Raw genomic sequence first — 15,961 nt, forward strand, 5'->3', positions numbered from 1 at the left:
GCATGCCCCCATCTGCTCATCCAAATAACCGCTGGCTCTCTGTGCTTGCGTTCAATTGCTTAATCTAGCGTGAGGGGATGGTTTCTCTCAGAATCCAAAGCTCCATCTTGGTCTGGCTCCCCCAAACAAGGTATGGGGCAGATGCAGGAAAGCACTGCTTTTTTTCCTAGTCTTCTGTTAAAATTAGAATATGCAAATGTTTGCAAAGTTACGTATCTTCTGTGGTGAAAATTCCCACATATAAATATTAAATCTTCCTCATATTACCCCCAAAATAAAAGTAAAAAGCAACTGGATTCCCTAAAAGTGTACTTTTCTCCCATATCCATATATAATACTACTTCACATTCAAATATTAGGATAAATGAGATTTCAAGAGAATTCACTTTTAACTGGCTGCTTACTCCTTGTTAGGAATTTCAACCACCAGATAAATCTATACGTATAACTGTATATAGCTGATTATCGCTTCCCATTTATACTTCTAGAATGTGAAGGGTACCATTTTAATTGGTATTCAGAGGTCTGCTAATGTGCAGACCCAAGCAGTTCAATTATTTTGCCCAACTGGGAAAGTGAGTTATCTAGAAACAAATGGGAATGACAGATTAAAAGGCTATCCTTGTTAATACTTTCAAATTGGGCTAAAGTTAGTTAAACCCTGTTGAGTTCTTCCACTTCTTAGGATGAACAATGCAGTAAGCATGTCGAGACATATTGCTTGGGCCTCTAATCTTAGCTGTGACATTTCCTGTCTCATGTCCTACCATCAATAGTGACCTACTTGCTATACTATGTGACTTTCCAACTGGGTCTTTTAATGCTCACACATGGGAAACACAATTATTTTTATATTTAGCACAAGGTATAGCTGTGAAACATTTCAAACGATTTCTAGTTCAAGATATCCACACTAATCTTATTTGGTGGTAATCTTTTTTTGCTTTGTCATTTAGAAACATAATAATAGTTATAACCCATTAAAAACAAAGCTTTCACCTTTTTTAAAAAAAATGTGAAAATGCCACACTATGTCAGTATCTAATAAATTGAAAACTAATGAGCAAAAAGTAAAAGAATCATGTCCTAGTTACTTATCTTGTTTGAAGAACTGGACACAAATGATTTTTGTTGAAAGTGACAAGAAACAACACTGCTGGTATCATTTAGGTTTGAAATTCTTGGAAAAGTGAAAATAACTTATTAATGATGATAAAAGAGTAGACAAAAACTAACATTCAGAAATGCAACAGAAGTGTACAAAAAGAGCCACAGGATTTGTTAGGTAAAACTAAAGCTCACCAAAAAACAATGCACAATGAGATTACAAATACTGAGCAAGAAAGCCTTATAATACAACAAAATATGTCTGAAAGTAACTCAGGAAAGTTGATTTGCTAGGCAAAGTAAAACTGTCATCCATAGTTTTATAATTAAGAAGAAAGCCATCATTGCAAATTTATGTGTGTATGTAACATAGCAAATGACTGTTTAAAATTTTAAGTCTTTTCTTGTTAGCTTTGATCCACAAACGCTAAAGAAATGAACAAAGGATCCAACACTCTAATGAGGAATACTTGTTCCATGTCACTAGTGAGTAAGCAAATTCCCAACACTTAACCAAATCTCCAAAACAGATGTCAGGAGTCTGCAATACACCTATTTAAGTGAATTTCCAACTCTGTGGCTATACCAGCTCAAAAGCAGCTGCTTTTGTGAATCATAAAGGGCCTTTCAAAGCACAGTGTTCACACATGGAAAAGCACATGTTCTACTTTGCCTCTGCCAAAGAAGCCTCACTGCCACCCCCCAAATCCTTGGGAAATATTCCAGCAATGTGTGTGCACCCATTATGGATTCTTTCTCATTGCTACTGCTTTTGCTATACATTTTCTATAACCTCATGCTGTTTCCCACCCACACAGCTTAGAAAGAAAAAAGAAAGAAAGAAAGAAAGAAGGCTTTGTTGAGCCATAGAAAGGCCAATCTACTGTATATGAAAACTACCCTATAAAAGGCAGGCTCTCAAGAGCTTACATAGACCATGCACCTGTCTAACTTTAGTAGTAATGATACGCTGACCCAGCCCTTTAATTACTGATCTCATTGTCACCTGGATCCTGATGGCCTCTTACCCAATCACACACCCAAATCTACCCAGGTTATAAAGTGAGGAAGAAAGGGGTCCCTGCCAGGATGCACATGAAGGAACAGCATCAAAACATCCTCCTCCCTTTTTTTTTTTCTGACTTGTCTCTGATACAAAACAAAAACAAACGGAAAGAACTAGATTAAAAATTACTCTCAAATGCAGATGTATTCTACTCACCATACAATTTAGATCTGCTTTTGGAAATCTGATATGGGGAGTGTAGCTGAGAAGTGTACTTCATAGTAAGCGCGTCTAACAGGTTTGTGTGGTAGTGGAACACCAGAAGGCAGAAAACAGCATCAAGTGAGTTTAGACTGATCCTGGGCACAGAGGCTGTAGTTTGCGAGGTCACCTGGGGAAAGATCTGGGGAAGATGAGCAGGTAGGAGGGAAACGTGAAGTTCTTGTCAAAGTTGAAATGATGATTTATTTAATTGAGTGGTAAAGTCACACTGCAAGCCTCAGAAAATAACGGCTCACGACATATTTAGCAAATGACACGGCAACCCACACAACTACAGGGAAAGAAAAAACACAAATGCACGTACTTTAATAGAGAAGGTCCTGAGCTGAAAGCCAAAGAAAAGGGACTTCGGAAGAAGGCTCTCTGTTTCATTTCTGTCAATCCCGTCCAAATTAATATGTAAGGTAAAGCTATTTTTCAATTTGCACCTTCATAATTACTTCAGAATAATTAACAACACAGTTCTAAGAATAAATCATTTTAGTAGATACCTGAGTGCAAATGAAAAATTGTGTCTAAGAGAAAACAATTTTATTTAAGTGAATTTGCCACTCCAAATTATCATGCAATTATTATTCTCCCAATTTACAATTTAGCTTTATATGTATACCTTCATTATTTTAAGCGTTTATGCCCTGAAATTAAAGGAGTTGGCATCCTTAAAACTATAATCAATATAAAAACTAGAGTTAAGAGTATTACTCAAATTTCCCTCTTGGATTAAGCTCTTGAATTCTTATATAATACATTGTAGGGCTTCCCCAGTGGCGCAGTGGTTGAGAATCCGCCTGCCAATGCAGGGGACACGGGTTCGATCCCTGGTCCGGGAAGATCCCACATGCCGCGGAGCAACTAAGCTCGTGTGCCACAACTACTGAGGCTGTGCTTTAGAGCCCGTGAGCCACAACTACTGCGCCTGCGTGCCACAACTACTGAAGCCCGTGCGCCTAGAGCCCGTGCTCCACAATGAGAGAATCCACTGCAATGAGAAGCCCGCGCACCGCAATGAAGAGTAGCCCCCGCTCGCCACCACTACAGAAAGCCCGCATGCAGCAACGAAGACCCAACACAGCCAAAAATAAATTAAACAAAAACAAAAACAAAAAAAAAACATTGTAGTAAGTCTATCTTGTTTTCCAAAAAACTTTGATATCTATATTTTATTTTCCCTCAAAGAAAGAAAGAAAGCAGGCTTTTTTAGTTCTCAAATTTCACAGGAAAAAAAATCTACAGCATGCATACTCAGCTCATTGACAATTATTATCCTACCTTATTCCTAGTGTAGGAGATAAAAGACTGACAATGGATTCTTAGAGATTAATACTTCTAAATATTAACTCCATTAACTTATTCATTTGATTGTTCATTCATTTTACATATACAGCCAGGGTCTCTGCCCTCATGGAACTTACATCTTAGCGGGCAAAATAGACAAAAACAAGTATACACGTTGGTAAATTACATAAGATTGTTCAAGTACCATACTGGAAACAAAAATGGGACAGAAACAGGTAATTGGGTGGGCGCCCTAAACAGATTAGATGGAAGAGTCCTGGGAGGTGCCTGTGACAAGGAACCCAGAATGGAAAAGAGGCAGTTGTTCAAACCAAGGACGTGTGATCCAAGCAGAGGGAACAGCAAATGCAAAGGGTCAGAGGTGGGAGTAAGACTGGCCTATTAGACAAACAGCAAGGAAGCTAGCGTGCTTGGAAAACTGAGTGAGGGCAAGAGGATGAGTGGTGAGGTCACAGAGATGGGCAGGGCCTGATCACTTAAGGCCCTACAGGCCACAGAGTCTTGAGACTGTCTTCCAAGGCAAAGGAAAGCCAAGGAGCGGAAGGCACATGAGCAGATGAAATTGAGTCTCAATCTGAGCTTGCCCACTATGTGGCCTAAGCGAATTGCTAGCATCTCTTAGATGCTAAATTCCTAATTTATAAAAGGGCACTCAGTAAATAATGACCAGTTGCAATCATCAGTAATAATCATTATTGTTACTGCTCTGATATGTAAATAAAGTTAATAAAAAATTTTTACATTCAAATAGGCCTATACTGTAAAATAATATATCAGAAATATAGAATTATTGAGAAATAAGCAAATGAATCTCTTTTATTCAGTAAAGATCATATTCTTATTGAGGACAAATAGACATAAATTAGTACATTCAAATTCATTAGGGCTTATTGTGGTTCTAATCAGAATAATTATTGATCTTGGCTCAGTTCTGTCCTTAATTAGTCTGCATTTTCTCTCCTTGTCAACCTAGCCTTGTCATTTTGTATCCAGAAATGTGTAGCAGTTCAGTGGTACCTACTAACTACACAGCAGTCATAAGGGCGAATTTCACAGTTATTTTTCAAATCACAATGTGTAGTAGACAATTATAATTGCCTGACAGCATCTATTGCCCCCTCACTTCCACACACATATTTCTTCCTTACTAACAGAATCCTGATTTTGTTCAAATTCTTTTTTTTTTTTTTTTTTAAATTTATTTATTTTATTTATTTATTTTTGGCTAACTTGGGTCTTCATTGCTGCATGCGGGCTTTCTCTAGTTGAGGCAAGTGGGGGCTACTCTTCGTTGTGGTGCACGGGCTTCTCATTGGGATGGCTTCTCTTGTTGCACAGCACAGGTTCTAGGCACACAGGCTTCAGTAGTTGTGGCACGCAGGCTCAGTAGTTGTGACACATGGGCTTAGTTGCTCCGCAGCACGTGGGATCTTCCCGGACCAGGGCTTGAACCCTTGTCCCCTGCATTAGCAGGCGGATTCTCAACCACTGAGCCATTAGGGAAGCCCTGTTCAAATTCTTCTCTTCCCTCCCTCAGGCAATGATGGAGATCCTCTTGCTAGTGACTGATTTAGAGATGGGGCATGTGATCCTGTTCTAATCAACAGAAGAAAAGGCAGGTCTTCTTAGATTCTTGTGGGTAATGTTTTCATACTCTTCAAAAGGAGAACCTCTGGAAGGGGGATCCATTTTCTGTGCTATAGATACTGTCATGCTTGCAATGACATGTCTGTACTACTGCAGCCGCCTTGCATAAAAGAAGAACCAGTCTTAAGTGAAATGGTCCCTGAGGACAGCAGTGGCAGAGATGAAAGGAACCTGTATCATTGTCATTGTGCCACTGAATCAACCAATCTTGCTGCCTGCCCTGCTTCTCTCATGAGATAATATACTTCCTTACCATGTAGGTCAATTTGGGATAGTCACCCAGAAAAGCCCAAGGGGAAAACACCCTAGAAATCACAACAGGAAGATGGTACTTTGGCATGTGAAGTTGGTACCAAATGGCCTGTCTCTGGCTTTCCCAATCTTTCAAAAACTTTGACTTTCATCTCCCACTTGTCTAGGACATCTGTTTTTCCCCCAAGACCCAAATAAAGCACAGCTCTTATTGGTCTTTTTTCCCATAAGGCTGCCAATTGTGAACCTGTATCTAATTACAAGAATATCAACAGAGAACACGTGGGACTAGCACAGATCCCAGGCACAAGCAGAAGCACTCCAGAGAGGAGGTGCAGTATTGTGATTTGTAGGCAGGAGGTATTCCTTTTCAGGAAGGAGGAACTACCATGATCATATTAGGACACTGCCTGTTTTTGTTTTAGTTATGTAGAGTTATTTTAAAATTAGGAAAATATTAGGAACCAGTAAAATAAAAAATCCATCTTAGAAAAAAGGCATAGATGATAACTGACTGTGTAGGGAAGGGATGCAGTGGGCTTATTGCTTGGGGAGCTGCTGGTGGGGGATGGGAATGAAGTAAAATGAAAGATTATATAAATGTCTAATGATTCACAATAAGCAAAAAAGCAGTATGGCTTGAAACCAAAGTAACCATTCCAGTCTAATAAGCATTTTTCCTACAAGAAAATTATAGAATTATAAATTTAGCCCATAAGGGAGAGCAGAAACTGTAATGCACACAGATTTCATAATTTTGTATAGTATTTGAGAAACATGACTTAGAAAATAGGGTGCACATTATAACTGGTGAAAATTTGCTAAGAGATCATAATTAAAACAGAATAGTAAATGGTGCCTTAGCTCTTGAAAGCGTCACTATCAGGATTCCACTTAATGTCTTCACTACTAATCTGCAGCGAAAAAGGAAATTTGTTCAATGTGAGGATGGTGTCTAGCTGTGAGAGGCCGTCGGGGCAGGAAAGTGGGAGAAAGATATCTGGAAGAGTTAGAAACAATACACTTTAAGTAGATCAGGAAAAACAACCTGAAACACCAAAAATAAAAATTAAATAAATGAAGGAGAGGAAACTGAAACTCACTGGAAATAATTCTGAAGGAAAAGAAAAAAATGACAACTGTTGACATTAGCTATAAGGCAATCACCCAGCCTCAAAAGAGAAACAGGCCAGGGTTTGTTAAAACAACAAATTAAGAACTTATCAACAAAAGATGCATCAATTCATGTGTCCTGCTTTTAAAGAAATCAGGGTAGCCCTACCCTTCTTTTCCTTTCCCTATTCTGTGTATGCCTGGTTTGGCTTTTGTAGAAAGCTTCATCTCCTTGGTTGTAATGAATGTCTATTGCTAACAGAGACGCGTGATCTTGTTTCTTGTTTTTTTTTTTTTTTTTTCCATTTACTTATTTAATTTATTTATTTTTGGCTGCGTTGGGTCTTCGTTGCTGCAGGTGGGCTTTCTCCAGTTGCGGCGAGCAGGGGCTACTCTTCATTGAGGTGCGCGGGCTTCTCATTGCAGTGGCTTCTCTTGTTGTGGAGCACAGGCTCTAGGCACGCAGGCTCAGTAGTCGTGGCTTGAGGGCTCTAGAGCACAGGCTCATTGTGGTGCACGGGCTTAGTTGCTTGGTGGCATGTGGGATCTTCCTGGACCAGGGCTCGAACCTGTGTCCCCTGCATTGGCAGGCGGATTCTTAACCACTGCGCCACCAGGGAAGTCCCGATCTTGTTTCTCAATGATATAAAAGTGAGCAGGAGGTGGTAAGAGTGATTAGGCAGGTGGGGGGCGGTCACTGACAAGCATGGGTAAAGTTGGTTGAAAACTGAGGTTTTGTGAGGCTAATCACTTTTGCACTGTGTAAGGCTGTCAGCGCATGTAATATCCCAGCGAGCAGGAGCTGCATTATTGTGATCTTTTTCTTAGCACTAGAAAGACATACTGGAATGCTCTAGGAAAGTTTTTTGAAAATGGTCAAAAATGCAGTTACTCCTGCAGGAAAAAGATTAATGGTAACACTGATTATAAGAGCTTTTATAACGTAGAGTTCTTACCTGAACAGAAGGGAAAGAGAATGTCAAAGAAAGGAAAATATTATTGGAGGGTGGGGGAAATGAAGGAGAGAAGTTGAAATTAGGGAAACCTAGGAGGTTAAGGATGAGAACTTTCCGACTATGAGAACCTCTGTTTGGGTAACACGTTCACAAAGGGTAAGAGGAAGAAGATTTGCTATTAGGGATGCTGAAAAGCAGATCTGAGAAAATGCCAGAGTCAGACACCACAGGGAGAACCTCCACTGACTGCAGGGAAGGGTGACCTGTGTGTTGCACAGATGTTTGCCTCCACCCCTCACCCAAGCCTCCCTCAAGTCCTCCCAGGCCCCAGCTCCTAGGGGAAAGCAGAGCCCCGGGATATGCAGGGGCATGTGCTCCTGACTTACAAGATCCAAAAGAAACCAGTATTTGAGTCTATGACCTAATCTAGGGTGGCTCATCTTCTCTGCTGCCTTGAACATTGAAATAACTTTTAGATGTAATCAGTCAATTTTCTAGTGATATTTTCTTGGCAGGTATGAGAAGAAAGCACCTATGTTAAGTAAGGCTTAATCTCCCAGATGAGACAGAAGATAGGGGTCCTTGATCTCTTGCAGTCATTTAAAGCTCGTTAGGATCTAACATAAAGGGGCTATACTAATGGCCCTGACCTCAGGCAGTTATGCTTAACTCAGCTGATCCATAAACTCTACCTGGACACTAGGCTGTACACCACCTCAGTAACCCAGCCCTGAGGTGAGAGCTGGTACTTATTGAAGCCCTCAGACTACATCATAAACCTGACTATGTAGGGACACTTCCTGAATAAAAGGTGGTCTATCAATGAAAAATATTATACAAGTTAGTCTCTGAAATAAAAATCTGCTGGAATTATTTAATTTTTTTAAAAGCTTTACTTAAATGCCAAGTTTCCCCATTCAGCAGCCTCTAGGCCCAGCACCATCTAGTTCCTCCAAGGCCCCCAAACCTCCCATGGCCAAAGCTAGATCATCACCTACACTGGATGGCAAAAGGGACCAAGCCATCTGAGACTTCAAAAGATGTGAGAGTGAAGCTGTCCCAAGTCTCAAAGTGGGGTCCATGAATCAGCTGCTTTGTCAAGATATGACAACAGGTATGGGAACATCAAAGGAACCAGGGGAGATGGCCTAGACTGGGTGTGTGGGGGGGGAGTTGGAGACATTCTTGAAGACACAACAGGGAGGCGGTGAGAGAAGAAGGCAAGTCAGGAATGGAGCAGAGACTCTGAACATGGAAGGGGCAGGCATGGATGATAGTTTTATGAAGTGTTAAGACTAGGGCTAAAGCAGAAAGTCTGGGACTATGATTCAGTTATTACTACCATGCAGACTTTTGGTGAATATCCTGTGCATGTCCTTTTAAGGCCTTGCAGGTGTTCACCTGTAATTCTTTGCAGCCCCTAGTGCACCTAGCAACTATTTCTTGAATACCGTCTCTTGAGAAGCTACAAGATGACAGGTGTGGTCCCTGCCCTCAAGGGGCTCCCAGTCTGGAGGGGGGGATTACAGGACGTAAGGACTCTGCTGGCTGTATACAACCAGGCCAAAGAAGGGCATGGAAAAGGTTCCCAAAGGTGCTAATACTTGAACTGCATTTTGAGTTAGCTAAGCTGAGAAGAGGTGCTACCTATGATAGGTATTCAATTACTACTTGATAATTCATTTCCGTTCATTTTGATTTGTAATGATTACCTCGAAGATTGTTCAAGGACTAGGAGATAGTTCTTATCACCATTGTTTTTATTATTGTCAATCAAAAAGATAAACCTATCCATTTTAGTGTCTAGGGGTATAATCTGAAAAATACTATACCCTACCTTTGGCTGAGGTGAGGAGTGCACTTGTAATTTTTCTAATTACAAGACATCTTCTCGTTATACTTATTTCATAGCAAAAAGTTTTAAAAGATTTTGAAAAGATCCCATTTTGTTCACTTGAAATGTGTGTGTATATTTTAGCATAAAATATACTTGGCAGCTGCTAACATAATTGGGTGGCTACGTCTTGCAAAAACTTGATTTCTTTTTAATCAAATTTTCAGAATCATACTGGGTTTCTTGCCAGTGCTGCAATAGTGAGCAATAAATACATCATTAGATCAATGGTGGTCTGATGATAGATTACTCAAAAGATAGTTCCAGCCAAGAAGAATAAGCCCAGAAGTCTCACTGTGCAAAGATTAATAAAATATTGTTTAAAACATAGATACTGAGTTAATATAGCAGGGAAGAAAACACTGCAAAATACAACAGAACAGCCAGGGGTTTATAATGTAGCAATACTGATCATGATTTTCCAAAGTATTCTAGAGCAGCCACACTATTATATATGCCTCTGATTAGACTCAGAGATGAGAAGGAAAAAGTTATTAAAAAAAAGAAAGAAAGAAAGAAAGAAAGAAAGAAAGAAAGAAAGAAACTAACCAGGGGAAGGCCTGCTGCTATAATAAATTATTTAAAGCAAGCAGGGCTAGTAGGTTGTGAAGACAATATAAAACAGAATCAATGCCTCCAAGAATACCCAAACCATCAGCAGCTCTATAAATTTCTTACCACCCTATCTGGCATTTTACTGGAGGTATTTCTTTCCCACCACTCTCTCCATCCCATCCCAGCCATGACCCTTCACTTTTTGCCAGTTCTTTTCTCAGAGCTTAATATCTGTCTTTCTTCTGTAACCCAGGATGCTATCTTCAGTTATATTTCTCAGCTTGTATCAGAAGAGTGTCTGTAAGGACACAGATGAGTGAATCTGTCACTTCATTCATCTGGATCTTAAATTTCCCGTAGAAACTATGTGCTGGGAATATCTAATAAGATACATGTAACAACATGACTTTAATATTATCCTTCTTCTTCTTCTTTTTTCTTAATATTGTTATAGTTAAATCCACAAAGTTAAAGCTAGAGTAGAACTTCTATAGCTCAATGAGTGTTCTATGAGTAGAAGGTATTATTGGATCCAAAAAACCAAAGTGAATGTAGGAGCTTAAGGGGGCATTATAGAGGAGAAAAAGTCAAAATGGCTAAAATTAAAGTATTAGGAGCTGTTAAAGGGCAGATTGATTTGAAAAGTAAATTTTTTATAAGTAGATTTCACAATGGGAATAAGGGTATGGAAAGAAGGGCCAAAAACTTGAATTTGTCAAATTCTTTTTGCCAAAGAATTTTGCCAAAACTATGCCATGGCCAAAAAAAGGAAAAAAAAAAAAAAAAGAGTGAGAATTGTTGCTTAGAAGCTTGTAATGATCTGTGGCTCACTTTCCAGAAAAGTAGCATTCTACTGTAGTTTTTTAACTGGGCACAATCAGTACCATTGTATAATCAGGGGCTGTGATTATACCTTAGGCTTTGGAAATTTTCTAGGTCCATCCAATCATGCAGAAGCTGGGCAAATAAAATATAAGCAAGTTCCTTTTGTCAGTGTAAAAACATTATTAGCAGCATAACATGACTCAATAGGCAAAGAGTACAGGTCTAAAATATTAGTCCCCCAAATTCTACATATAGGCTTTGTTGCCTTTGGGTTCTTTGACCTTTTGCAAATTACTTGCCATTCCAAGTCAAGCCTGGATGGTTAAGGTCAGGATCATTGAACCAATTATTATATATGGTGGTTAGCTTTAGAAAGAAAACTGTTCCAAGGTCACAGTCAATATAAAAAAAATTCTAAGAGGTGAAAAAAAAACTGTAGATGATATGAATGACTAAGCATGAGTCTATCATCTCATCACGAAGCTAAATAAAAACAATTCAAAACACATGGGCAACGTCTCAGTTAGTGGTGTCATCTTTGAATGTGAAAGACAGAATCTAAATAGGGTTGGCTCTCAGTGTCCACAGATGAGGAACCTGCAGATATGGAATGCTGACTGCACTCCGCAATTTTATATAAGGGGCTTGAGTATCCCCGGATTTTAGTATCTGCAGGGGTGGGGGTCCTGGAACCAATCCCCCGAGAATACTGAGGTATGACTGTATTATGATCCTTTTGTGGCTGCTGTTTGCTCATTTGTAACAAAGTGGGAAAAAATCCTCGCACTCAAAGGATTGTTAAGATAAGCAACGTAGGTTGCTATAAACATGCCTGCCAAGTGTTCCTCAGAACATAAATTGCTCCATAAAAGTCCCACTAATGATCCAGTGGCCTGGAAGAATCTAAGTTCAGTGTCCCAGCCTATACAGGTCCTTTTGTCATCAAGGAAGTAAATATTATGGGCACTTCTGACCTCAGAGAAGTTATTTGTTTTTTAGGTACCTGGAGGGTAGAAAGAGGGAAGGGCAACAACTTCTGACAGATCCTTTCTTTTTTAAACTTTATCTAGGAGTCTTACACTGAGAACTATGCCAGTCTGAAATGGGAGAACAGAATCCGAAGGTCAGTATCAAACTACGTATAAAAAAGCTAATTGGCAATAATTAATACACCAGAATCACACTGATTTGAAAGGAGAGGCGGCAATCAATTCTCAACCCCTCTCCCTGTGATGCTAAGAAAATCTATGTACCCAATTAATTGGACACCTCAAAATACTTCTAAGGTGACTTTCTGAAAATGAGGCTCCCTGGGCCTCTGGGTAGGTGGCTTGAGACACTCTTGCGACCAACAGGCAGACCAGCTGCAGCTTCCCAAGGAACTCCTTGACCTCAGATAAGTCTGTACTAGCCCTGCTGAGGTCCTAGCCCCCAAGTTCAAAAGAGTATTAGTGAGTCAAAGGTGGCTCTCAAGGACTGGGATTCTTCTACCTTTCAGGGAGAAATGCCCAACAATGTGAGTTAGGACTGACAAAGTTACCCCAGAGCACCCCAGGAACTCGCTGGACCTGGAGTAGGGAATGGATCAGGCTGGGGTGAGGTCTCAAACTACCTTGCTTCCCGAGAGAGACTTCCTTAGAATTGGGGCTAACCTGGTTAGGGGATTGCTAAGGAGTCCAAAAGCACTTCTGAACACAGAACAAAAGGTACCATTGTTGAGGACAGAGAGTTAAAACATTAGCTATAAATTTCACATGGCTGGTAAATGCCACCTGGAAATTTTGGAACAATTATTTGTTGAATCAGCTCACAGACTGTAATTGTTCTTTTATATCATAAATGCCATTCCAGCGTTTCTCAAGATATGGTGAGAGGATCCCTGACATCAGAATCACTTGTGGGTGCATGTTAAAGATGCAGATTCCTAAGTCCTACCCCAGATTTCTGAATCTAATCTTGAAGACTAGAGTCCAGCCCATGAACTGAATTTTTAAGGAGCAACCCAGTTGACTCAGGTGACCCATATCAAGGCAGGAGAATTATTGTGTCTACATAGTCCATCAGAAATGTAAAGACATACATTAGGGATTAGAATGTCTTCCCCCAATGTTTAAGTACCGTAAAAATGAAAACAACACTTGTGATGAGTTCTTAAGAACCATTCCAGTATTTTCTACCCACATATAATAAACACCGTTATTAAAATATAATTATGAGCATAAAATTATTGGGTAAAATATCAACTGTGCTTCTCAAAAATATTGCCTTTATTTTGTCACCAAAAGTAATTACGCTGTTAAAGGAATTTATAGTTTTTTAAGTATCAGTTTGCTGCAGGAAATTAATAAGCTGTTATACTCCTCCCATACCCTTTTAGTCATCAGAAGTTTTGTGATAAAGGCTTTTTTTCTTATTATTTTTTAAACTATAAATTGTGAACCATTGCAACTAGTGATTAGGCTGAATATGAATTTATATCCAAGTTATAAATTCCTAAAAATACATTTCATTAGAATTACCAAGGCGGTCTAGAGCTAGTAGATTAAATAGCTTCTGTAATAAAGCTCTATTTACTTCTGTTAAGATTTTTTTTTTTTTTTTGGTGCAAAACAATTCAGTTTTAATGCATTCTCTTAAGAAGCAAAAGGAAACAGTTTCTGATATACATGTTACTGCAAAGCGGTAAACCAGTGCTGCATGGTTGTGTGACAAGCACCACATTTCTTTTCCGGAGGGATTTTTTTTTTTTCCCTTATATACTCCTCCTTCCCAAACCATGCCTATTAATTACTTCACAAAATACAGTTTGCCATTTCTGAAGAATCAAACACTCATTTTTCTCCCTCACCAAAAATCACACGTTCAGACTGAATTCTGAATGAAAATGGACTTGAGAGGCAGGCTTTGTTTATAGCATGTTGTTTCTACTAAGGGTTGCCCCCTACCCACGTTCCACCCTAGTGCTCCCACTGAAGTGTACATGTTATGTTTTAACAGATGGGCCGGCTGGCGGCTGCTGGGCTATAAAACAGGAACTGGGAATCTGCTTGGAGTGGTATTGAACTGAATGCTCGTAAAGTTCATGGACATACACCGACCCAGACAGACTAGGAAGATCCAAACATGCTTATACACACACTCACCATACACCCCACAGATCAGAGGGTCCATCTCTCTACCCAGAGGAAGTTCAAGGCTGTTTCCCCCTCCATATCTCTATTTCATTCGCTTATCAATTTTATACACACACATATAAGTACACACATATGCAGGCACATCTACATATGCATGCATAGCTACATATCTCAATGTTTTTATACATCCTCAAAGATCAAAATATTCCCCAATTCTGTTGCCAAGTCTCTACCTAGTACTTTCAATAAGCTCTCATTCACATCAAGTAAGAATTACAAGAAAATATTGCATTCAATTCTATTTAGTCCACACATAATATAAACTACATGTATGTAACTGCCCTCAAAAAAACAGCTGCTTTTACCCCTTACCAATGAGAGAGAGAGAGAAAAATCTATCCCAGACTGAGTCACAAACATAAAGTGTCAGGTTTAACCTTGAATCCTCTGCTGTCAGTTCCTGTCACAACTTCATCACTTAAACACACAGGTGCTCAAACAAACACCAACCGACCAGCCTGGTGGTCGTTTTCACGGCCTCTTCTTGGATTCCCCGAGGCCTCCCTGCACTGGGACAGTCACCAGTTACCCCCGGTCCTAACGAAGTCCTTTGGACACACCTTGCAGGTGGATGTGGAGGTCTGAGCACCTCATGAGGGATGCGGATTCAAGTGCTAATAAAAAGTAATTACAAAGTTTAATATCCGCGCTGTCAATTCCTTTCAATAATTGCAAAGCTCTGAAGCCCCTGCCACGGAACCCGACTGGTCCTAAAGTTCTCTGACCCCTAAAGATGCACCCGGAGCCCGATGATCGCTGGCTCGGGCTACGCATCAGACACACACAGGACTATCTCGTCTCACCGACCCCGGCGCGTGTTAATTTTTCAGGAACCCGTCTTCAACCATCTAGGAACTGCTGTCCGCACGCCACTGGACTCGAAGGCCGCCCCTAGCGCGCGTGTCGCCGCTGCAGAGGGCCAGGAGACGCGTCCCCGGACCCCACCTAATGATGGCAATTACAACATGCCAAGTTCTTGCGAACGCAGAGCCGCGTCCCGGGCTGAGTTGGGACGCTTTGAAACAAGAAGTTCGGGAGTGGGGGTGCTGGCAAGGAGTGAATCCCGTCAGCCCTGACCTCCTCACAGCCGACACGCTCGGACAGACAGATCGACGCGCCCCAGGACGCGTCCAGTCCCCTATTTGTCGAACAGCGCGAGAGGAGCCGCTCCCCTTGCGCACGGCGACTCACCCTAGTCGACGAGTCCAGATGGCAAACCGACGCCCCTGCTGCGGGTCCTGAATCCCAAGTTGCCCGGAATCGGCGACAGCTCTCGCCCTAGCCCACCGGGGCACATTGGCTCCGGCAGGCACCTCTGAGGGAGCACAAACCTGGCGGCCGCCCCGGCTCAACAGCTGCCTGGAGCGCGCTGACAATTCACGGACCTGCTCAGCGAATGAGATGGACAGCAGGGCTGAAGCAACCGGGATCCGAAGGGAGGCGGGGCCGGGCGGCAGGAGGGGCGGGGTCAGATTTGGGCACGCCCCTAGGAGGCGGGGCACTCTTCAAAGCGTGACTGGCGGAGCCCGCAGCCAATCAGGGTGGCGCCCGGGCCTGGGGCGGCCGCGGGCTGTACCGAGCGCCCGGCTCCGCCCCGCCGCCGCCGTCCAATCGCCGGCAGCCGAGGGCTGGCTGAGAGACGCGCCCACGGCTGGGAAGTTGGCTGAGGTGAGGAGCCGGGGCTGTGGGCTGGCGCTGTGGGGGCGCCTGCGGCGGGACCCCGACGCCTCAGAAGGGAAGTGGCGGCCCCGGAGGGCCCCTGTGGGCCTGGGGCCGCCCGGAGCCGCCGCGTGTCGGCGCGCTGTGGTGCAAGAAGCCCAAGCACTGCGCGAGC

The 15,961-nt window shown here is 41.7% G+C and overlaps 1 protein-coding gene across 1 annotated transcript in view; it reads right to left on the reverse strand.

Moving 5' to 3' along the window:
• The window catches only part of MARCHF3 (membrane associated ring-CH-type finger 3), a 152,327-nt gene extending 136,786 nt beyond the window's left edge, over positions 1 to 15,541 (reverse strand). The window contains exon 1 of the mRNA XM_007188501.2: positions 15,319 to 15,541. The gene's annotated coding sequence lies outside the window, so the exon portion shown is untranslated. The remainder of the gene's footprint in view (positions 1 to 15,318) is intronic.
• Between the last annotated feature and the right edge of the window lie 420 nt (positions 15,542 to 15,961).

This window comes from Balaenoptera acutorostrata, chromosome 2 (assembly GCF_949987535.1).
Source record: "Balaenoptera acutorostrata chromosome 2, mBalAcu1.1, whole genome shotgun sequence".
Taxonomy (NCBI): domain Eukaryota; kingdom Metazoa; phylum Chordata; class Mammalia; order Artiodactyla; family Balaenopteridae; genus Balaenoptera; species Balaenoptera acutorostrata.